Consider the following 24,304-nt stretch of genomic DNA (forward strand, 5'->3'; position numbering starts at 1 on the left):
AAAGAATTGCACTCTGATTTCCTCTATATCTTTCTGCTGTTGCTTATTTACTATCGACGCTCTTAATTCATGCATTTGAGCCGAGCTAGTATTCTCCGCACTTGTTCTGGGTGGGCCCTGGGTTTCTTCCATATGTTTCTGCATTTGATTCTTTAGTGCAGATGTTATTAATTCAGGGATTTCTTTTTTCATTTCCAGTCTGTTGTCTTCTATCTTTCTGAAGCTGTTTCTTTATTTCAGAAGCCATTGATTTATTGCTTTCAGCTGTGTGATTTCCAATTTGTTCTGTGTTAGTGACCTCTGCACTTGTTACAGGTGGGCTTGGGTTCTGAGGTTGTATTTTGTTCCTTCTCGTCATTTTGTGTCGCAGTGTCTTCTGACCTTTGTTGTAGATCTTTGCTGTTGTTATAACCTTCGCACATAGTGAAGTTCAGGTGCAGCTCTACGAAGTTTACACTTATCCAGCTGCGTCTGGCTTAGGTCTGGCTGCTGTGCTCAGCTCCTTCCTGCTGCTGCCCTTGGGGTGAACCTGTTGTGCCCCTCTGGCTAGATGTTCTGCTCCTGGACTAGCTGGGTGGCTTTGTTCCCTACTCTCTCTGCTCAGTTTGCAGCTGTAGGTTTCACTCCAGGACTGTTTGCAAGGCCTGAGCTGAGTCTGGAGGAGGTAATGTGGAGTATAGGGGAGAGGAAGCTCTCCCACACACTCACTGGGCCTGGGCTAGGCCTGGATCTGGGGGCCCCCAGAATGCGGCAGAAATTCTCACTGGGCAGGCGGTGAGTGGGGGTACTGCGGAGTGGTGGGGGGTCCCAAGGGGGTGGAAGAGGGTCTCACCCACACTGTGCCTCACCTGGGACTGGCAGTTCTGCTGGCACAGGGCAGCCAGAACCTTTCCCACACACTTACCGGGACCTGTGCTAGGACTGGATCTGAGTGTCCCCAGAACAGGGCAAAAATTCTCACTCAGCGGGCGGGGCTTGGTGGTGCTGAGGAGTTGTCGGTTGGTCCCAAGGGAGTGGAAGAGGATCTTACCCACGCTCTGCCTGGGCTGGGACCAACAGGTCCTGCTTGTGCAGGGTAGCAGGAAGCTCTTCCACACACTCCCGTAAATTTCTTATAACCATACTTTACATTTTATCATGAAGTTTTACGTAGCATTTAATTTTTCTGGAATTTCTAAGTTTCTTTGATTTTTCTTATTAACACCAGAAATAGGAGCCTTCTTTATTATGGCCTGACCATCTACCACAGATATTCTAGCCAGGTGTTTTAGTGTCTGCTACCTTCCAGGTCTCCTATTCCAATGGCCTCTTTACAAGATAACAGGATATGTAGCCTGAATCTTCAGATTTAATTTACATAGTGTCTGATTTGTGAGATTTTTGTCTCTGGATGTGTATGCTTTGTGGCTTGACCTAGGTATCTGAGTTTATCCTAAGAATAGAACTTGGTCCCTTTTTAGTGAACTAAGTGGCATTCATGCAGTAAGATATCCACTGCTGGGCCCTCAACCAGAAGATGAGTTGTATTTACAGGGGGAAGTCCGAGGGGCCCAAAGGAAGCAGTCCAGGTATTCACCTAAAGCTGGAGACATCCATCCCTGAAGGTTCAGCTCAACTAAGGGAGAGCAGGGTGGCATTTGCAGGGGAAGCACTGTCAGGGCCCTATTAATTGGGACAGACCAAGGGACAGTAGAATTTCCATAGATCTCAAGGATCCATGGGGAAGACTTTTCAGCTTCAAACTCGGCAAATCAGCCAACTGATGCATTTGCATTGTAAGAGGAGCCTTGCACTTGCCAGACAGGCACTTTTGCCACTGAGATATATCCATGGCCCTTATTATCTTCAAATGAGTTGCTTGGATTACTAAGTATAAGCAGGCAAAATTGGTTAAAAAATAAAAAGCTATAAGAAATTAAAAAGGAGAAGAAAAAACTTAAGCATTAACTGCTCCTTACAATAGACTAGCAGAAATCAGCAGTACAATTATCCAAGTCATCCTATATGTATACATAAATATATCTTTTTTTTTCTTCCTCCTTTCCTTTCCTTTCCTTTCCTTTCCTTTCCTTTCCTTTCCTTTCCTTTCTTTTCTCATTTTCCTTATCCCAGTTGTTATTTCTCTTTAATCAGATTTTTCCCTTTCACAGTATCTATTATAACTTACAGATTTTATTTATTCTTTCAGAGTCTTACACTAATGAGACAACATGATGTTTGCTCTTGAGGGTCTGATGTATTTCACTTATGATTATGGTCTCTAGTTGCACCTACTCACCTATAAAAGCCTCAGGTTTATCTTTTTCTTATAGCTGAGTAATACTGCGATTGTGTAAATATACCATCTTTTTTATCCATTCCTTCACTGATGGGCATTGGGGTTGTTTTTGAGATTTAGCTATGACAAATTGTGCTGCTATAAACTTGGGTGCAAATACCTTGCTGGGGTATGATGTTTTCACTTCTGGAAAAATAATCAGGAGGGGAATAGCTGGCTTGAATGGGATCTCCAGTCCTGGATTTTTGAGGCATCTCCACAGTCATTTCCAGAGTGGTTATACCAGTTTACACTCCCACCAACAATGCAGGAGGGTTATGTTTTACCCACAGCCCCTCCAGCATTTATTGGTTGTCTTCTTGATGATAGCCATTATTTCTGGGGTGAAATGGAATCTAAATGTTTTAATTTTCATTTCTCAAATGACCAATGATATTGAAAATCTTTTCATATATTTGTTTGCCATCTGTATTTCCTCATCTGAGAAGTGTATATTCATTTCAGATGCCCATTTTTGGATTGGGTGTTTTTGGGGGTCTGAATTTTTAAAATTCTTTATATGTTCTAGATAGAAGTTCTTTGTCAGAGGAACAGTTAGGTAAATTTATTTCCCAATTCTTGTTTTTCTTTTGTTGTTGTTGTTTTGGTTTTTTTTTTGCTCTTTTGACCTGTAGAAACTTTTCAAAAAGGTGAGATCCCAGTTGTTAATTCTTTGAAGTATTGGTCTTTTGTTATTGAACTCTCTACCTACCCCTATGTTCTTAAGGTTTCTACCTATTTTCTCTTCCAGAAGATTTAGTGTTTTAGTTTTTAAAAATTTTTATTTTAATGTGTTTGGTCCAGGGTCTTACTCCACAGCTCAGATTAGCATCTATCCTCTTGTTTTCAGCCTCCCCTGTGCTGCGATTCCAGTTGTGCACCACCACGCCAGTTCTCTGTGGCCTACTCAGCATGCCCAGGAGTGGGGCTGGTGTGGCATGTGTTTCAGTTTTGATATTTAAATCTTTGAATCATTTTGACTATAGTTTACTGCATGATAATAGACATGGGTCTAATGTTAGCCTTTAACATGTGGAATGCAAGTGTTTCTAGCACCATTTATTAAAGAGGCTATCTTTCTTCCAGTGAACACATTTGGTTCCTTTGTCGAAGATAAGGTGGCTGAGTGAGTTTGTAGTTGTGCCTACATCTTCTAATCTGTTCTACTGATTCTCACATCCAGTTTTTGACAATAATATGGTGATTTTATCACAGTATCTTTAGGGTAAAATTTCAAGTCATGGATTGTAATGCCTTTTTCCTTTCCTTTGTTGCCCAGGATGCTTTTGTTGTTCTAGATGAATTTCCAGAATGTTTTCTCTAGAGCTGATTTTTTGTAGGGTGTATAATCATAAATGAGTGTTGGACTTTGTATCTGTCCATTTCTTCTGTGTTTTTCATCCTAGGAGAGTAAAGATTTTCAAAGTAGATATTGAGGCTTCCAGTAGATGTGTAATCGATGGTGACCCACAGCCATGGCCAAAAGGAAAATTAATGGTGGTAGAAATGGTGCTTCCACCTCCTTGTTGAATACTAACTTACTCTTCTCTTTCTCAGCTATGGAGTTCAGTTTCAATGTGCCCTTCATCCCAGTCACTCAAGCCACCTCTACCTCAGCCTCACTGCTCTTGCCAGAGAGGATTGCACAGATGTTAGGGAGGAGGAAAACTTCCTTGATCAGGATAATATTCACACATCCACCTCAAAGACATTTAGTTACTTCTCTCAGGTATCAAGCAGTAGCGATCCTTTTGGAAATATTGGACAGTCACACTTAACAACTATAGTAATATCAGTTGAGCAATCAGCTTTCTACAAGCCACTGACTGCTCTCCCTTTTACAACCAAATCCCAAGATGAATGCATTTCCATCATGTTTCAAAGGCTCAGTATGGTGCTCTACCTTCTTCACAGATGGGAAAAATCCTTATCTGCCTTCTCAGCTGAGTGATCTCCCTCCTTCAAATTTTGGGAGCCCACCCCAAGAAACCCTCCAACAAGGATATAATCTGTATCGCCATAGCCCTGTCAGCAGCAGGGCTAATCCTTATGTTGCACCCTCCACAGCTGCAACAGTGCCAAATGCCAGCCCATATCCCTCACCCTCCAACCTCTGGACCCTCAGTGCAGATTTACCAGATGTCACCAGTGTCTTTGCCACCAATTTCTCCTTCAGTACACTCACGAACACAACAGCAAGTACTTGCTAAACCTGCAGGCCTCTCTGTGCAGGCGCCAACTCCTTTTGTGCTTCAACATCAGTATGAACCTGTCCAGCCCCATTAGTTTTACTGCAAGGAGGCAGAATACAGACAAGTATGTCTTTCAATGTGCTGGATTCTTCACATCTTGAAGAAGTGTATAATTCGGTCCAGCCAGACCCAGCAAGTGTGGTTCTAGGCACAGATGGAAGATGACACAATGCTTACCTCTATGACTGAGTGAGGAAAGATGTGTACTGGGAAGAAGAGGCAGCTGAAGTGAGGCACTGTGCTTGGTTTGATAAGGGGGACACAGATAACAAATTCACTCCCTATGCAGAGGACTTCAGTGAAAAAGTAGACACTGAATATAAAAAAGCTGTAACCACAAATCAGTGGCATCAAAGATTAGAATTTCCAAGTGGAGAAACTATTGTTATGCACAATCCAAAGGTTATTGTTCAGTTCCCGCCTTCCTCAGTGGCCTATGAGTGAGGGACCACACAAGATGGACAAAGGCCCAGAGTTGTAAAGCATGGGATTGATGACAGCCTTGATGAAATTCCCAGTGGGGGAATGCCTCAGGTTGACCATATGGTGTTCATGGTACATGACATTGGGCCTTGTGGTTTAGAAGCATCATTGAATGTGTAGATCATTTTAGGGTTGTTTCTCTCAAATTGCTGCAAACAAATTTCAAGAAATCATTATATGATGGGAAGATAAGTACAGTGGAGTTCCTTCCTGTTCACTGGCATAGTGCCTTGGGTGGAGATGTCAATGATGTTGACAGGAATATTAAGAAAATCACTTTGCCAAGTATTGGTCAATTTCACCACTTTACCAATGAAACTTTGCTAGATTAGAGATTTTATTTTATAACAGCCCTACCTACCCTCAGACAATTGTGGAGAAAGTAGGGCTAGAGATAAACTGTCTGAACGTGTTCTTTTTGAGTTGGAACCTGGATTTCAAGGGAAAGATTTCTGTTGCTGTCTAATCAGAAAGATTTGAATTTTTCTCAGTCTCCTGGACCTATTGTTGTTAATGGGGTAGTGAAGCAACCTCAGTTTCAGGAAGAGCACATATCAGAAGCGTCAAAGCTGATTTTGAATGAATCATGTGACCTTGATGTTGAAAATGAAGAAGTTTTAACTTTGCAAGCAATTCTGGAAGCACTTAGCTTCTCTGAATATGTTAGCACTTTTGAAAAGGAAAGATTGATGTGGAATCTCTGCTTATGCATACAGTTGATGACTTGAAGGAAATGGGGATACCTGTTGGACCCAGAAAGAAGATAGTCAACTTTGTAAAACTGAAAGCAGCTAAACTGGAACAGAAGTAAATATCAGAAAAGAAGGCAGTAATGATGTCTACAATGAAAGTACAAGAGGAGAACCTTCCAAAAGCTAAAGAAATACCCTTTCTCTTCTCAGAAACTAATGAGTGAAAGAGGAAACTTCTAGTTGGTGCTTATATTTGCTCTTTACATGTTGACTATGAATCTCTTGAAGTTGGCACAGGACAGGTTTCTGTTGCTCACAACTCATTAGACTTCAAGCCAGAGATTTTCTTTGCTTTGGGATCTCCAATAGGTGTGTTTATTACTATTCAAGGAGTTGATAGGATAGATGAGAACTATAGGTTTCATATTTGTAAAGAATTCTTCAATATATATCATTTGCTTGACCCAATGGCATATAGATTAGAACCTATGATTGTTCCAGATTTGAACCTAAAAGCAATTCTTTTTCCACATCACAAAGGTAGAAAAAGACTTCATTTAGAGCTGAAAGAAAGTGTCTCTCATATGGAATCTGATTTGAAGAAGGGTTTTATTAGCTCTCTGAAAAATGCTTGGCGTTGGGTTGGGGAGATGGCTCAGTGGAATAAGTGCTTCCCTGGCAAGTGCAAGAGCCTGAGTTCAATCCCTGGTTACACACACACACACACACACACACACACACACACACACACACAAATGCTTGGCAAGGGCCAGGTAGAGAGCTCAGTAGAATAAGTGCTTGCCTGGCAAGAGCAAGGAACTGAGTTCAATCCCTAGCTCTGAAAAAACAAAAAACAAAAAACAACAAAAAAAGAAGAAACAAAGAAAGAAAGAAAGAAAAAAGAAAGAAAGAAAGAAAGAAAGAAAGAAAGAAAGAAAGAAAGAAGAAAGAAGCTTGGCAGATGCTGAATGAGTTTCCCTGGGCTCATACTTCTTCAACACAATTGCAAGAAGAATTGGAGAAAGTTGCCAATCAAATCGAAGAGGAAGAACAAAAGTAAGTAGTTGAAGCAGAAAATATTGTTGAACGTCCAGATTTTTCCAAGGATGAAGACTATTTAGGAAAGGTTAGGTTGTTAAATGAAGGTTCCCAAATTGATTATGTTCTTCAAAAAAAGCTAATAGAATTTTAATGAATATCTTTTTGCTCTTCAGAGTCATTCATTCTACTTACAGAAATGTATCAAACAATGGCCACTAGGCCAGGGCAACCCCAGCATTGATCAGACTTCTCTTTTACTGTACTTGTCTTCACAGAAAGTCCCAGCATGAATTACATCAGTAAAAGAATCCTCAGAAGATTGCTCTTGTGGTGGATGACAGGAAAGCAGTTCATCAATAGTTGCTCAGATACAGGTAATCTTTTAAAAGAAAATACACAGCAAAAAGACAATTAAAAATCAGTACCACATTTGGACAATGTCGACAAGAAGTTGCAATTATAACAAAAATGCTATGAAAATTCCTCAGATTTGGTTTGGTTGTATAGTTGTCAAAGTTAAGTGTGACCTCAATGAAGAAATATTTATAGCATGCAGCAGTTACTTGTGTTTCTTAAGAACTTTTGTTAGTAGACTATTAAACTTTTTTTTAAATTAATGCAGTATGTTCTTGTTTCTGTATAGATTTCTAGAGAAGCTATTATAGTATAATATTTTGAAACTTACAGCACACTTTATTTTTTTTTTCCTTTGGCAGAACCAGGGATTGAACTCAGGTCCTTGCACTTGCCAGAAGCGCTTATTCCACTGAATCATCTCCCTGGCCCCAACAGTGTACTTTAAATGTGAATTATAGTTCTGAGCTGCCTTGATGCAGTCATTTCTGTTTGTGCAGAGGAAAGAGCTAAGAGCACTTAAGTTCCAAGCTGCCTCTGAGGCTTTATAAAACCTTAGCACTACTGCTGAGAGCCCAGATGTGGAGAGGGGTGATGTGCTTCCGGAATCCCATGAAGAGCTCTCCTGGCATGTCCACCTCCACCAGGAGAAGGAGCACTTTACAGGTTTCATTTTGTCACCTAATGTGGTTGTGCAGTTGGCTCATTGCCAGTGATCCAGTTAATGTGAGAACCAAAATAGAGAATTTGTTGTTTTGATTTGCATTAATTTCATTCATACCAAAGTGCTTGAACATATGAAATGTATGACTTCTAGACTGTAAAGCTCCTCCATGAAAAGACTGCTTTGCAGTATTTCACTTTGTCTTACAATAAATTCAAATTATCTCAATATTTTCCTAACACTACATGGGAATTCTGATTTTCTTTTGTTACATAGCAGAAACATTTTACATTATTTATATAGTTCTCATGAAACATGGAATTTTTTGAAAGCAACAAAATATATATATATACATTTCTTGTGTATATATTTTAGTTTGTGTGAATAAAATAGTAAATGAATGCATTTGTGAAGGAACAAACTTCTGTATTCCTCGTTTCTTCCTTGAAAATATTTCTATGAATTAAGTTTTCATTGTGAGTAGCTGCCGTGTAGTTAACATTTGGTACTAATAATAGAATATGAAGATTTCAGAGCTGCAGTTGATCCCAGCTAATATGTATTTGAACCACCTCATTTTATGACTAAGGACACTTTCCAAAAGGCCTTTTACAGACTAGTAAATAGATTGGGCCTGGAAGATGGTTTTCTTGACTCTTTTGGCCTTCATTATAGTAGAATAACTATTTTTTACTTCATTTCTCTAATGCTAATGAAATGATGAAAAATGATGGTTACTATGCATATTTTAATAAAGCCTAATTTGATTTTTCAACTTAAAAAACATAGTAGATATTGATGATCTTCTAAATTTCAATAGGGTCTGTAGTGATTTCATCCTTTTCATTTCATAGTGTGAATTTGAAATTTTTCTTTCTTTTTTTAAAAATAAGGTTGGCTAGGAATTTATCAATTTTATGTATTCTTGCAAGTAAGCAACACTCTGATTATTTATTCTTTGCACTGTTTTCATCTCCATTGCATTAATTTCTGCTCTGATCTTTATAATTTCCTGCCATCTTTGGGCTTTGAGCTTGCCTCATGTTTCCTTTTCTAGTAGCCTGAAGTACAGCATAAAGTGTTTCATTTGCTCTCATTCTGTTTTCCTGATGTGAGAATTTACTGCCATGAATTTCCCTCTTAGAATTGCATTCACTGAGTCTGACAGGTTCTGGTAAGTTGTATCTGCATTGTCATTCGATTGTAAATATTGTTTAATTTCATTTGTTATGCATTGATTGTTCAGGAGGGTGTTACTTAATTTCCATGGCATTTTTAAACTTTCTTTTGTCTAAAATTTCAGTTTTATTGTACTATGATCAGATAATATGCATGGGATAATTTCAATTCCTTTGCATTTTCTTTTTTAAAAAATAATTTTATTGAGAAACAAATAGCAGTGAGACAGTTTCAAAACCAATTACTAGCACAGTTTCAAAAATTAATACAGTGCATATTGTTGTCTTAGTGGTTATTCATTGTGCAAGGTGTAGACATAGTATGCTGTCCACAAACACTATTAGAACAAATCTTTCTATTCATTGAATTAAGAGAATGCAGCTGTATGTCTATCCTAACTATTTTGAATATATAGATACAAAATGGTCATTATTTGTATCCCCGTTTTTCAGTTAGTTTTGTCAGAGAAGGGCATCCTATTGTCATTTAAATACTGTAGGTGTGTGAATTCAGTAAAATTTTCCAATATAGTCCAGTATTCCATAATAGTAGTGGGTTTTCCATAAGACTGGCAATGTCAGTAGTTGTTGACTTGAGCCTTTTACAGCTTAGCATATTAATATGGCTTAACTTATCATACTTCATTTTTATACTTTTCTGCTGGATCATTAAGACCAAGATAAAGCAAGACCCATATAATAAGAAGTATAACTTTTGTATCTGATAAGGTCAGTCAAATCCCCTCAGGATTTACCCTGAATCCTTGTACCGCAGTTTGTAGATTTTTTGTCAGTGTCAGCCATGTGGATGAGTCATGGGCTTGCTTGACCCATTTGCTCTCTGTGAAAGCCTGAGAGAATGTTTTCTCTCCATGTGACTCTCCTTAGGCACACTCTGCATCATTGATCACTTTCCTGTGTGGCCCCATAATCTCCTTGATCAGAAAATTTAGGACATAACTGATTTACATGGTGTTACAGTATAGGATCTGCTATGTCCTGAGTTCACTGACCTTGAAAGGCTAGGGCCAAAATGTTGACTGTCCTTTCAGCCCTTCTTTTTCTTTAATTTTGGGCTACAAACTTAGGTTATTAACCAGAAGAAAAGCTTATTATTATTACCCTACAACATAGGCAGTTGAGCTTAACTTCACTATCTGTCTGAATATCAAACATCTTAGGTATAACATGGAACAGGTATTTTCCATCAAGTATTGATACAGTAAACTTTAAATCCCTCCAGAATATGCACGAAAAAATTTTAAAAATGAAAAAATATTTTAAAAATAGGAATAAACAGTTACATATTTTTACACAGAAATTTAGAAATCTAACCATATACAGCGTTGTAGCAGGACAGTCCTGTGACATTTGTTTTCTTTTCTCTTGTTTTCATTTAATTACCTTTTTTTTTTAAAACAAACATTTACTTGAAGCACAGTGTGGCACTAATTGGTACGTCATGACAAGTGTCTTCTATGTATTTAGAAGACAAGCATGACGGGCATTCCAAGCATTACCCTACCATTACACATTGCTATCTTCAGTGTAGCTCCTGAGTACCCAGGTATCAGCATATATAGTTAGTCAGGGTAAAAATCCTACCAATTAACTTCTGGTTTCAAAAACATTCTGAAGATTCTCAGGATCATTGCTGTACCCATCTTGTGCATATAAATGTATGGCTTTACCCCATCATGTTTCCTAGCTTTTTTCCTTGCCCTCTCTTCATTGTCTAATCCTCAATTCTTGCTTTCCTTTTAATTGTGTTATACCTTTCTATTTGTATTTCTTAGGGAAACTATATGATATTTACACATGTGTGTCTGGTTTATTTCACTTATGAGTATGTGTTCAAGTGGCATCCACTTCAATATAAAGGCTTTGAGTTTATCACTCTTTATAGCTGAGTAATACTCCATTGCATAAAAATACCACATCTTTTTCATCCATCCCCCAGGTTATGGGCATCTTGGTAATTTCCAAGATTTGGCTATCACAAATAGTGCTACTGTAAGCATAGGCACACATATATTACTATCATATAGCATTTTCAGTTCCTCTGAGAAAATTCCCGGTAGGGGAATAGCTGGTTTGAATGAGATTTCCAGTTCTAGTTTTTTCGAGTTTCCACACTGATTTCCATAATGGTTGTACCAGTCTATATTCCCACCAGCAGTGGAGAAGGGTTCCTTTTTCCCCAGAGCCTGTCCAATTTATGTTGTTAGTTGATTTCTTTATGATAGCCATTCTTTCTGAGGTAAGATGGTATCTCAGTGTTGTTTTACATTTCACGGATGGCTAGTGATATGGAGCATTTGTTTCATATATTTATTCATTTCTTTAATTTTGTCCACTGAGAAGTGTATCATCTCAGATGCCAATTTCTGGACTGGGTCTTTAAATTTCGGGGCCCTTATGTCTTTTAGTTCTTTATAAATTCTAGAGAGGAGACATTTGTCTGAGTGCTTATTAGTCAAGTTTTTTTCAAATGTGTGCATTGTCTTTTCACTTTGTTGTTAATTTCTTTTGACATGAAAAAACTTCTCAGGAAGAAGAGGTCCCAGTTGTTAATTCTTTCAAATATTACCAGTTCGATTTGATTTTTGTTCATGAACTCTTTGCCTACCCCTATATCTTCAAGAGTTCCTCCTACTTTCTCTTCCAGGAGATTTAGTGTCTCTGTTTTCATGTTTAGATCTTTTTTTTTTTTTTTTTTTTTTTTCAGAACTGGGGATTGAGCACAGACTCTTGCACTTGCCAGTGAAGTGCTTTTTCTACTGAGCCCCTCATATTTAGATCTTTAATCCATTTTGAGTTTAGCTTAGTTCATGGTGATAGACCTGGGTCAAGTTTTAATTTTCGGCATATAGAGAGCCAGTTTTTCCAGCACTATTTGTTAAAGAGGCTAGGTTTGTGCTGGTAAGTATGTTTGGCTGCTTTATAGAAGATAAGAAGGCTGATTGTGTTTGTAGAGGCTTCTGTGTCTTCTAATCTATTCCATTGATACTCAGGTCTGTTTTGTTGCCAGTACCATGCTGATTTTGTTACACTAGCTTTGTAGTATAATTTCAAGTCAGGGATTGTAATACTTCCTGCCTTGTCTTTGTTGACCAGAACTGCTTTTGGTATTCTAGGTTTTTTTCTGGTTCCAAATAAATTTTAGGAATGATTTCTGTAGGTCTGGGAGGTATGTTAGTGGTATTTTGATAGGGACTGCATTAAATATGTATAGCAATTTTGGGAGTATGACCGTCTTCACAATGTTCATTCTTCTTATCCAGGAGCATGGAATATCTTTTCATTTTCTGAAATTCTCTATGATCTCTTTTTTCGGAATGCTGTAATTTTCCTTGAAAAGATCTTTGACTTCTTTAGTTAGATTAATTCCAAGGTATTTCATTTTCTTTGTGGTATTGTAAAAAGTATTGTTTCTCTTTCCCTCTCAGTGTGTTTGTTTTCTGTGTAGAGGAATGCTATTGACTTTTGGGTACTGACTTTTTATCCTGGTATGCTACTGAATTTGTCTATCAATTCTAGTAGCTTCTTGGTGGAGTTTTTGGTGGTCTTCCAAGTAAAATATCATGTCATCTGAAAATAGTGATAATTTAACTTCTTTACCTATTCTCATTCCTTTTATTTCTTTCTCTTTTCTAATGGCTCTAGCTAATGATTCCAGAAATATATTGAATATGAGTGGTAATAGAGGACATCCTTGTCTTTTATCAAATATGAGCGTAAAAGATTTAAGTTTTTCCCGTTTAGAATTTTGTTAGTCATTGGGCTGTCATAGATGGCTTTTATCAGATTGAAGTAGAGACCAACTATTCCAATTTTCTGTAGGACTTTGAACATGAATTAGTGTTGGACTTTGTCAAAAGCCTTTTCTGCATCAATTAGATGGTCATGTGGTTTTTAATTTGGCTGTATTGATATAATGTATTGCATTTATAGATTTGTGGATATTGAACCATCTTTGCATCTGGTAATGAATCCTACCTGGTCAGGGTGTATGATCTTCTTGATGATTTGCTGTATTCTATTTGCTAGGATTTTATTGAAGCTTTTGTATCTATGTTCATGAGGGAGATTGGCCTGTAGTTCTCTTTTTTAGTTGTGTCTTTCCCTGGTTTTGCTATCAGTATAATACTTGCCTCCAGGAATGATATTGGGAGGATTGCTTCCTTTTCAATTTCATTCAAGAGTTTGAGGAGTATAGGGACTACATCTTCTGTAAATGTCTTGTAGAATTCAGCTGTGAATCCATCCAGACCTGGACTTTCCTTTGCCGGTAGGTTTTTTAATGCATTTCATATTTCATTGGCTGTTATTGGGTTATTGAGAGTTTTTATACCTTCTTGATTCAGTTTTGGTAATTTGTACCTTTCTAAAAATCTATCCATTTCTTCTGTGTCTTCTATTCTGTGAGAGTAAAAATTCTCAAAGTAGCTATTAATAATCTTCTGGATTTCCACTGGGTCTGTGGTAATTACACCCTTTTCATTCCTTATTGCTTGTACTTGAATTTTTCCCTTCCTCTTTTTGATGAGGTTAGCTAGGGGCTTATCGATTTTATTTAATCTTTCAAAGAACCAGCTTTTTATTTCATTATATCTTTAAATTGTTTTCTTCATCACAATTGAATTAATTTCTGCTCTAATCTTTATGATTTCTTCTCATCTTTGGGCTTTGATTTGGTTTGCTCTTAGCTTTTTCTAGATGTTGGAGGTGCAGCATTAGGGTATTTATTTGTTCCCTTTCTCTTTTTCTAATGTGTGTGTTCATAGCTTTAAATTTCCTTTTGCAGACTGCTTTCATTGCATCTCATAAATTCCGATAAATTATGCTTGAATTTTCATTGAATTGTAGATATTGTTGAATTTGTAGTTTAATTTCATCTGTGACCCATTGGTTGATGAGTAGAGTATTGTTTAACTTCCACATATTTATGAGTATTTTTCTGGTTTCTTTTGTCATTTATTTTCAGTTTCATTGCACTGTGGTCAGATAATATGCATGGGATAATTTCTGTTTTCTTGCGTATACTTAAGCATGACCTATGGACCAGTATGTGGTCCATTTTAGAAAATGACCCATGTGCAGATAAAAAAAATGTGTATTCAGCTGTTGTTGGGTGGAACACTCTGTATATGCCCACTAAGTCCATTTGTTCCAAGCTCTGGTTCAGTTCTGGTACTTCTTTGCTAATTTTTTGTCCGGTTGACCTATCTTTTTGGGATAAGGTGATGTTAAGGTTTCCTGTTAAGATTGTGGTATTGGATATTAGATTTTTTATATCCATTAAGATTTGTCTTATATAGTTTGGTGCTCCTGTGTTTGGTGCATATACATTTATCAGTGGTACCTCTTCCTCTTGAATTTTTCCCCAATCAGTATATAGTGGCCTTCTTTATTTCATTTGTTCATTCTTGGTTTGAAGTTGAGACTCTCTGAGAACAGGATTGCTACCCCTGTTTTTTTCTGAGGTGCTGGGGTGTGTAGTATTGTTTTCCATCCTTTGACTTTAAGTCTGTCAGTTTCTTTACGAGTTATGTGTGTTTCTTGTATACACTGTTGTTGGATTTTGTTTCTTAATCCACTGTGCCAGTCCATTTCTTTTAATTGGTGAGTTGAGTCCATTTACATTGATGGTTAGAATTGAGATGTATTGACTGATGATCGACATGTTATTTACCTGCTGTTGTTTACTCCTTTTTCTCCTGTGTTTACTTGTTTGCCATATTTAGTGGCTTCCTTCTGTTTTCATTCATGGAGTTCTGATGATTTTGGTCCCTCTCTAGAACATCTTTTAGTAGCCTGTGTAGGGTTGGCTTTGTCATCACGAAATTCTTTAGTTGTTCTTTGCATTGGAAGTATTTCACTTCTCCATCAAACTTGAAAGAGAGTTTTACAGGGTATAGTAGTCTGGGCTGGAATTTGTTTTCAGAGGACTTGAAATGTTCTGCTCCATGCTCTTCCTGCCTTCATGGTTTGTGAAGAGAAATCTGCCATTATTCTGATGGCTTTTCCTTTAAATGTGATTTGTTTCTTTTCTCTAGTGCCTTTCAGTATATTGTTCTTGTGCTAGATTTCTGGGATCTTGATTATTATATGTCTCGATGTGTTTTTAATTGGTTTGACATTATTTTGAGTTCTGTATGCTTCGGTTACCTTAATGTCAGATTATTTTCTCATATTTGGGAAGTTTTCTGCTATTACTTTTGCCCATATCCTTTTTATATCATTTTTGCTGACTCCTTCTTTCTCATTGATGGCTATTAGTCTCATGTTGTTCATCTTTTCATCATATTGTAAGTGATGAATTATTTAAAAATAAATAAATAAATAAATAAAATAATAATAATAATAATAAAGAAAAATAAAGAAAAGAAAGAAAAAAGAAATCACAAACCAGTGAAACAACCCACATGCATCTGAATTCTGACCAGAAGTAAAACACAGTCACTGTCCCCCATTTGTGGAAAAATAGTGACCTGCCAATAATAGCTTGTTTGAAGCAGTGCACCACTACTTAAATGGTGCCAAGCATATTGTTCCTTTATAAAGTAAAATTTTGGGGTTGGAGATATAGCTCACAAGCACAGTGCCTGCCTGGTAAGCACAAGGTCATGACTTTGATTCTCAGTACATAAAAAAGAATAAGTAAAGATTTAAGTTTAACATAAAGAAAATTGTAGGAGGAAGAAAATAGAAGTGATAATTAGTACCCAAATTAAGCCTCTCTGAAATTGACAATCAAGTTGCTGGAAAATAAGAACTTGTGGGAGAAAGAAAAGATATAGGTTGCCAGGAACCAGGAAGGAACCTACAGAAAAAATTGGAAATTATACAGAAGTTGGAAAGACAATCCCCTGTACAAAAGAAAGAAGGAAACTGGTTCTCTCTTGGCTTTTGCAGCTCATTGAGAGGAAAACTGGGCTCCCTAGAGGCTCAGGATGGGATGTCCAGGAAGAAAGGTCTGGAGCCCTGGCCTTCCAGATAGCAGGCAACAAAAAGGCAGGAGGAATCACAATTCTGGACTTTCAGTTGTGCTATATTCTACAGTGATAAAAGTAGCAAAGAAGTAAGCGTATATATCAACAAAATAGAACTGAGGTTGCAGATACAATTTTAAGCACATTCACCTACCTGATCCTTGTCAAAGGAACAAAAAAACTTATGTTTGAGGAATAATAGCCTCTTTAACAAATAGTGGTCTGTATATTGATTGTCCACAGGCAGAAGAATGAATCTAGATCCATATCTCTCACCATGTACTAAGCTAAAATGAAAATGGATAAAAGATCTAAATATAGCAGAAATGCTTAATCTGCTGGAAGATTAAAATTGGTAAAACTCTTGAAGATGTAGGTCTAGCCAAGAACTGAACTCCAGTTGCACAAGCGATAACACCAAGAGTCAACAAATGGCATAGTATAAATTAAAAATCTTCTGCAGAACAAAGAACACAATTGACAGAGTGAAGATATAACCTACAGAATGAGAAAACATTTTTTGCCATTTACTCCTCAGACACAGGGCTAATATCTAGAATGGAGAAAGGACTTTAAAAAATTTAGACCCTCCAAAATCAAGGCCCAATCAAAAATGGGCAACTGAGATCAATAGGCACTTCTCAGAAGAAATAAAATAATAAATATTTGAAAAAATGCTGAACATCTCTAGCCTTTAGTGAAATGCAAACTAAAATAGCCATGAGACTCTGTCCTACTCTAGAACAAATAGGAACCATCAAGAATTCAGATAACAACAAATGCTAGTGGGGGAAATCCTTCTTCATTATTGATGGAAATGGAAATTAGTATGCCCATTATGGAAATCAGTATGGAGAGACCTCAAAAAATGACAACAAGAAAATGTATTTGACTCAGCTGTGCTTTTCCTGGGCATTTTCTCAAAAGAGCTAAAGTTATAATTACTTGGACTGACAACAAGTCTAATTATGGCTATTAATGGTTAATGCTACTCTGAGAGGGACACAGAAGCATATTCTTTTAGAAAATGACATGTCTATTTGTGATTATCAGCAAGGTTATGTTTGCTCTGGGGTTGTACCTTTTATAATTTGAAATTTTAAATATATATTATTATGTCTTTTCATTTAATTATCTAAGGGACATTTATTGACTGCCTACCTTTTTTTTTGCAGGGTTGAGTATCTTGGGAATATAAGGTGAATTAGATGTACACTATCCCCATTTAAGTAGCATGGTAAGGTAGATCCACTCTATAAGTGATTATAAAAAACAAAGCAGAAAGTAATAGAATCATAATGTTTTCTTTTTTTAAGGGAAATACTGATGAACTTGAAAGGGAAAGTCTAGATTTGGGTCAGAACACCTGGTTTTTAGTACATGGCTCTTAGACTGGTGTCTCAACCTTTCCCTCCAGTTTTACTGTCTCTAACCTGGAGAAATAGTACTTTTTCTATTTATATGGCATGACTACTAGGAGGCTTGTACCACATGATTGTTAAGTTTTATCCAATTGGCTTATGTGGAATAGATATAGCTGTTTTCAGGGAACAGTTGACCATTTGTTCTTTAAAACAAAGGATGACTTATTCTCTTCTAATACCAGATGGGGTACCATGGATCAGTCCAAGGAACAGTGACATGGATTCAATTTAAATTATTAGTAGGAAACAGACAAGATAGCAAAGATCCTCTGTACAGTACCTCCATCAAATGTCACTCTCTTTCTCATGTGGTGAAAGCCACTTACTTTGACTTTGATGCTGACTGCTTTTGAAAGCTCATGCTGTGAGGCAGTTTGCCCAGTTTTACTTTCCCACAGACTGACATTTGTATGTGGTTTTGTTTCCCTAGATCCTGTCGCCTTCTTCCCTAGTGTCTACTGTTTGCTGTATGTAGCTGATACTGGAGATTGCAAGGGAATTAAAGTGGGAGAAAGAAGCATCTGAACCAGTGGTTTTACAGGAGCACCGGTAACATTATAATTATCTGAAGAATTTACAGATGCAGGATGACTCCAGGAATGTTCTGGAGTTCCTCAAATCTCCCCAGGTGAAACTTACATAGGCACTATTGAGATCCACCTGTGCATTTGTTTTTTAAGCTTGGAGTATACAGGAACTCCTGGGGAACCTGAGGAACTACAAATTCTGGGACTCAATGATTGCCAGATATGCTGACCTGACAAATGTATGCAAGGACCTAAATACATGTCTTAATTGTGAAGCAGGTGAGGTAGAAAAATTGAGCAGTTAGTAGTGTCTGCAAACCAGCTGCCATCAATTTTTAGTAGCTACTGTATAGAGACTTTATATAAATTATACAGGGTACTAAAAAAAAGACATTTTTCAATTGTTAGGAACTTATTTGGTTTTTTAAATTTTTTCATAGGAGAAAACAAACAAACAACAAATACCAAGCACAAATACTGAAACAAAGTAATGTAAAACAATACAAATAGTACAGAATTTCAAAATAAGAATAGAAAATTAACAATGGTTGTTATATTATGTACTGTTATCAAATTTGTTGCTCAGATTACCAGATATGGTATATAAGATTGACCAAACAATTAAACATTAACTCTTCCTTTTAATAAGCCTTATTGTTTGTCAATAAAACTTTGAAAAAAAAATAAGCCTTATTTTTCCCCCTTGTCTTTTTTAGTTTTCATTTCTTTCTTTCTTTTAAGTTTTTCAAATTTCTTTGGTCAAGGATCTATGTAAGGGTTATGAAGCCTATAAAGGATGAATGAAATTCAGATATAATGTTCACTAAGAACAGGCTGAACACCCATTTACAGCTCATAACATGCATAAAAATGTACTTCTAAGATTGGTTTATGAACAAAAATCATAACTAACTAAAATTAAATAAAAAAATAGCTGATGAGGATAATGCTTTGGAGACCAACATGCTGCTTTTAAAGTCCTGAGGACAGCACATTTGCTGTAACTGGGAAAGAATGCTGCCTTTTTGTTTGGTTCTTGAATGTGGTGGAATTTGTCCTGAAGTCCTGGAATCATAAAGAGCTCACAGGATTTGGGCAACTCATGGCTCCCAGCCTGGGTTTGCTCAGACAGTTTTCCTGGAGTAGGGCAGAGATGCAGGTGAAGCAGGGAGATCACCTGTAGTGTTTCAGCAGGGCTCCCTTCTTACTTGTGCTGCTAGGTTCTTCATCTGTTTCTGTTCATCTCAGGTTTTCTAAGTGAGCATCTGGTAAGACATGAGCTTGTTTTGTGCTGTGAAATGTGATGAAATGTAAAGACAGACAAACGCAGGGTACCCTCAGGGAAATTTCAACCAATGTCAAAGTAACGGAAAATTACCAAGGAGACAACATTTACCAGTCTTTAATAGTATTTATTTATGAGGACTAAGATGAAATTCCAAGAGTAAAATTGTTTTGAAATATTACTTGGAGAAGTAGAAAAACATACCACAAGATTTACAAGAGGCAAATAAATCATGTATGAATTAAAGATGATTGTATTTCTCATTAAAAGCTTTGAAATGAAAACTAGAAACAGAATAATCATGTTTTGCCATAACCTTGCCTTGATTTTTATGAATGTACCACAATAAACCACACTGTGGAGCCATCAGGCAGGTCTCAGCCAGGCACAGAATTTGTGGGGCTGATGACGTCCAGATCCCATTCCTATTAGAAGCCTGGAACCTCTTGTAGGGTCTTTACCCCTGAAAAGCCATTCTTTACACTTAAATGCAAACAAAGCACTGCACCCGTCCAAAGAAACCAAATAGACTATTCCCCCAGTACCTTTGATCAGATGACCGGTGCCGCTGGCACTGACTCCTTGACAGTAATGTTCTAGTTCACCACTTTTCTCCTAAAATAACCAAGAACTGTTAAAAGTAAGGTGTAAATAAACATCATAATTGACAAATATGAATTTCTAAATAAGGCTGACCCTTAAAACTCATTTTGAAGTTTTGAACATTTATATTTCATATATATATATATATATATATATATATATCTTTGAAAATTTGTTTGTTTATTTATTTATTTATTTTTGGTGGAACTGGAGATTGAACTCAGGCCCCTGGACTTGCCAGGCAAGCACTTATTATACTGAGCTATCTCCCCAGCCCCAAAAGTTTTTATCTTGCTGCCAATGGATCGAATTTTTAATGTCCTCACACATGTCCAGAACTACATAAAGGTGAAGTTAAGGGTGATGTAAATTGCTTAGTATTGTGAATTTTCTTCAACCCCGGTCTCCAGCTGTGAAACACACACCGCATTTCAGAAATTTTTTATAATCATAAGCTACCTAGAGACATCACATTTTGTCAAATAAAGACAGGTTGAAAACACATAGGAGGACTCCATCTCACTTATAAGACTGACAGAATGCATATTAATGAGAGCTGCTATAATATAGAACTATTTTTTTTATTTTTTAGGACAGGGTCTACAGGGTCTCACCACATAGATCATATTCATAGTAATCCTCCTATTTTCAGCCTCACAAGTGCTGGGATTACAGGCCCGCACCACCATGCCCAGTCTCAATTGCTGTCTCACCGTGCCCCAGGGTCAGGACCTGCACTGCACTCCAGGGATGGAACCCTGGCACCTGTGTTCTGCGAAGCAGGAGCTTTAGACCGCTGAGCTATCTGGCTGGCCCCAAAACTTGAGAAAAATTCTTTTTTTTTTTTGGCTGTTTCCGGCTGCCTTAAGGGAAGGTTCCTCCGCACCTGACTGAGTTTGCCCAAGTGAATGCTTTAAACAACTGAGCTAAGCTGCAAGCCCCCAATATAGTACTAATTTGTGAGCTTTTCCTGAATCACACATTGATACCTGAAGAGAAGCAGTGACTCCTAGTTATGTGAGAATCATCAGTCTTTCTGTCTATAGGGCATGTTCATTGAGGGAATTAAGCTGCTTTTTGTTTTTCTAGAATCCTTTTTTAAAAATATCTATTTATTTATTTATTTATTTGGTACAGGATCTCACTATGCAGCTTGGATTCATAGTGTTCCTCCTGTCTCAGCTTTCCCAGGGCTGGGATTATAGTCATGTGCCACCGCATCCAGTTTCAGTGGTTGGCATGGCATGCCCAGGGTTCCAGGGCCAGCACGGCATGTGGTACTGGGGATCAAACCTAGGTCCTTGTGCTCTCCATGCAGGGACTCAGACTGCCAAGCTATCTCACCAGCCCTCTTCCTAGAATTTTTTGCTGCTCATATTCTCTTCATCTTTGAAGCTGTGTCCATCTTGGCCTTGGCAGATGCAATCTATAAACCTTCACATCATTCAGACACAGTTGCATTGGGTCTTGAGGATGAAAGGAAGAGATATACAGAAGCCCAAATGGTGATCCCTATGAGAATGAAAGTTTAGGGGGCAGTGTAGTCACTCCAGGGCTATTTGTACTTATAATGCATTTGTGCATGTGTATGAATGAGTGCGTGCATCCTTGCGTGCATGTGTGCATGCGTGCATGCATGTGTGCGTGCGTGTGTGTGTGTGTGTGTGTGTGTGTGTGTGACATACTGTGTTCTCTAAGGAGTTATTGGTAGGAGATATCACAAATGTTGTTGAGCACACTGTGAGTAAGATTCCACCTCATTTGTTGTGTACTCAGCTTCTTATGTGGCATTTAATACAGACTTAAGTAATGGATGAAGCACATTCCTGACAAAAGCTGCTTTCCTCCCTTTCATCCTAAAGTCATGAGATATTGACATTTCAGGTCTATGTACAACACAGATTCAAGCTACAGTAGGCCTAAAGTTTCTATTCTATAACTCAGTCACTGCAGAGGATGTGGTCCAGGGGCAGCCCAGTTTATGAATCCTAAAGTATCCTAAAGGGCCTCTTAAGTCCTTTGAATTGCTATACATAGATCAGAAACAGAAAGAAAGCAGTGGGTGGAAGTTGTCTTCCTCTTTCTGAATCCAGTTCATGCCAGTGCCTTTCCCAGGTTGGTCCTTGAGCCTCTCAAGCAATGGAATCACAGCAAGTTGAACCTGGACTGGAGATAGCAAACCAAGCACCTGGTAAGGGGAAGACTAGAATCACATCTTTTCCTCTGCATTTATTAGCAGTATGACTTAACTTCTTGAGACTTCAGATTCCTCATCTGTTAAATTAGGGGATTTGTATGAAACCTTTTTTTTTTTTAAAGATACATTTATTCAGCATCATGATCAGACTATTACATTTAGCAATCAACAGTGTAGGTGCAAAAAAGTCTATATTACAACCCTTCAGTGGACAATGAGAGGGAAATTAGAGAAATTAGAGAATTATACCTTTTATAATAGCACTGAGGAAAATGAAATACCTAGGAATCAATATAACTACAGAAGTCGAAGATCTATTCAAAGAAAATTACAGTACTCTGAAAAAAGAGATCATAGAGGATTTTAGAAAATGGAAAGATATTCCCTACTCCTGGATAGGAAGAACCAACATTGTGAAGATGGTCATACACCAAAAATTGTTATACAGATTTAATGCAATCCCTATCAAAATACCACCAACATACCTCTCAGACCAAGAGAAAAAGTGCCTAAAGTTTATTTGGAACCAGAAAAGACCAAGAATAGAAAATGCAATCCTGAGCAACAAAGATAAGGCAGGAGGCATTACAATTCTTGACATGAAATTATACTACAAAGCTACTGTGATAAAATCAGCATGGTATTGGCAATAAAATAGACCTGAGGATCAGTGGAATAGATTAGAAAATGCAGAAGCCACTACAAACACACTCAGCCACCTTCTTTTCGACAAAGGGGCCAAACATGCCTACTGGCACAAAGATAGTCTCTCTAAAAAATGGTGCTGGCAAAACTGGCTCTCCACATGCTGAAAACTAAAACTTGACCCAGGTCTATCACCATGCACTAAGTTAAAATCAAAATGGATTAAAGATCTAAACATGAAAACAGAAACACTAAATCTCCTGGAAGAGAAAGTAAGAGGAACTCTTGAAGACATGGGGTTAGGCAAAGAGTTCATGAACAAAAATCAAATTGCACATATAATACTTGAAAGAACCAACAACAGGGACCTCTTCTTATTTAGAAGTTTTTGCACATCAAAAGAAACTACAAACAAAGTGAAAAGACAACCCACAAATTTGGAAATAATCTTAACTAGTAAGCACTCAGACAAAGGTCTGCTCTCTAGAATTTATAAAGAACTAAAAAACATAAGGGCCCCAAAATTTAAAGACCCAATCCAGAAAAGGGCATGCGAGATGAACACGCACTTCTCAGAGGACAAAATTAAAGAAGCGAATAAATATATGAAAAAATGCTCCATATCACTAGCCATCCATGCAATGCAAATTAAAACAACATTGAAATACCATCTCACCCCAGAAAGAATGGCTATTGAAAAGAAATCACCCAACAACAAATGTTGGAGAGGCTGTGGGGAAAAAGGAACCCTTCTCCGTTGTTGGTGGGAACGTAGACTGGTACTATCATTATGGAAATCAGCACGGAGACTCCTTAAAAAACTAGGACTGGAGATCCAGTTCAATCCAGGTATCTCTCTACTGGGAATTTTCCCAGAGGAACTAAAAACATCATATCATAGTGATATATGTGCACCTATGTTCATAGCAGCACTATTTGTGATAGTCAAATAGATGGGAAACAACCAAGATGCCCATCACCTGAGGAATAGATGAAAAATATGTGGTATTTTTATGCAATGGAGTATTACTCAGCTATAAAGAATGATAAACTCGAAGCCTTTATATAGAAGTGGGTGCCACTTGAAGATATACTCATAAGTGAAATAAACCAGACCCATATGTGTAAATATCATATAGTCTCCCTAGTATAAGAACTCAAAAGAAGAAACACAAATAGAAAGTTATAACACAATTAAAAAGAAAGTGAAAACTTAAGGATTAAACAATGAGGAGAGGGCAAGGAGAAAAGCTAGGAAACATTACAGGGCAAAACCATACATTTATATGCACAAGATGGGTACAGCAATGATCCTGAGAGTCTTCAGCAGGTTTTTGAAACTAGCAGTTAATTGGTAGGATTCTCACCCTGACTAACAATATATGCTGATACCTACGAACTAAGCAACTGCACTAAAAATAGCAATGTGTAATGGTAGGGTAATGCTTGGAATGTCTGTCATTCTGGTCTTGAAAACACATACTGCTTGTCATGTCATACCAATTACTGCCATACTGTCTCTCAAGTAAATGTTTGTTTAAAAAAGAGGGTAATAAATGAAAACAAGAGACAAAAAAAATGTCAAAGGACTGTCCTGCTACAATGCTGCATATGGTTAGATTTCTAAATTTATTTTTTTATTAAAAA

The 24,304-nt window shown here is 37.4% G+C and overlaps 1 pseudogene; it reads left to right on the plus strand.

The window, feature by feature from the left end:
* The first annotated feature begins 3,792 nt into the window (after window positions 1-3,792).
* LOC101581140 lies at window positions 3,793-7,075 on the plus strand (annotated as a pseudogene).
* The last annotated feature ends 17,229 nt before the right edge of the window (window positions 7,076-24,304 follow it).

This window comes from Octodon degus, unplaced genomic scaffold, assembly GCF_000260255.1.
Source record: "Octodon degus isolate 3935 unplaced genomic scaffold, OctDeg1.0 scaffold00048, whole genome shotgun sequence".
Taxonomy (NCBI): Eukaryota; Metazoa; Chordata; class Mammalia; order Rodentia; family Octodontidae; genus Octodon; species Octodon degus.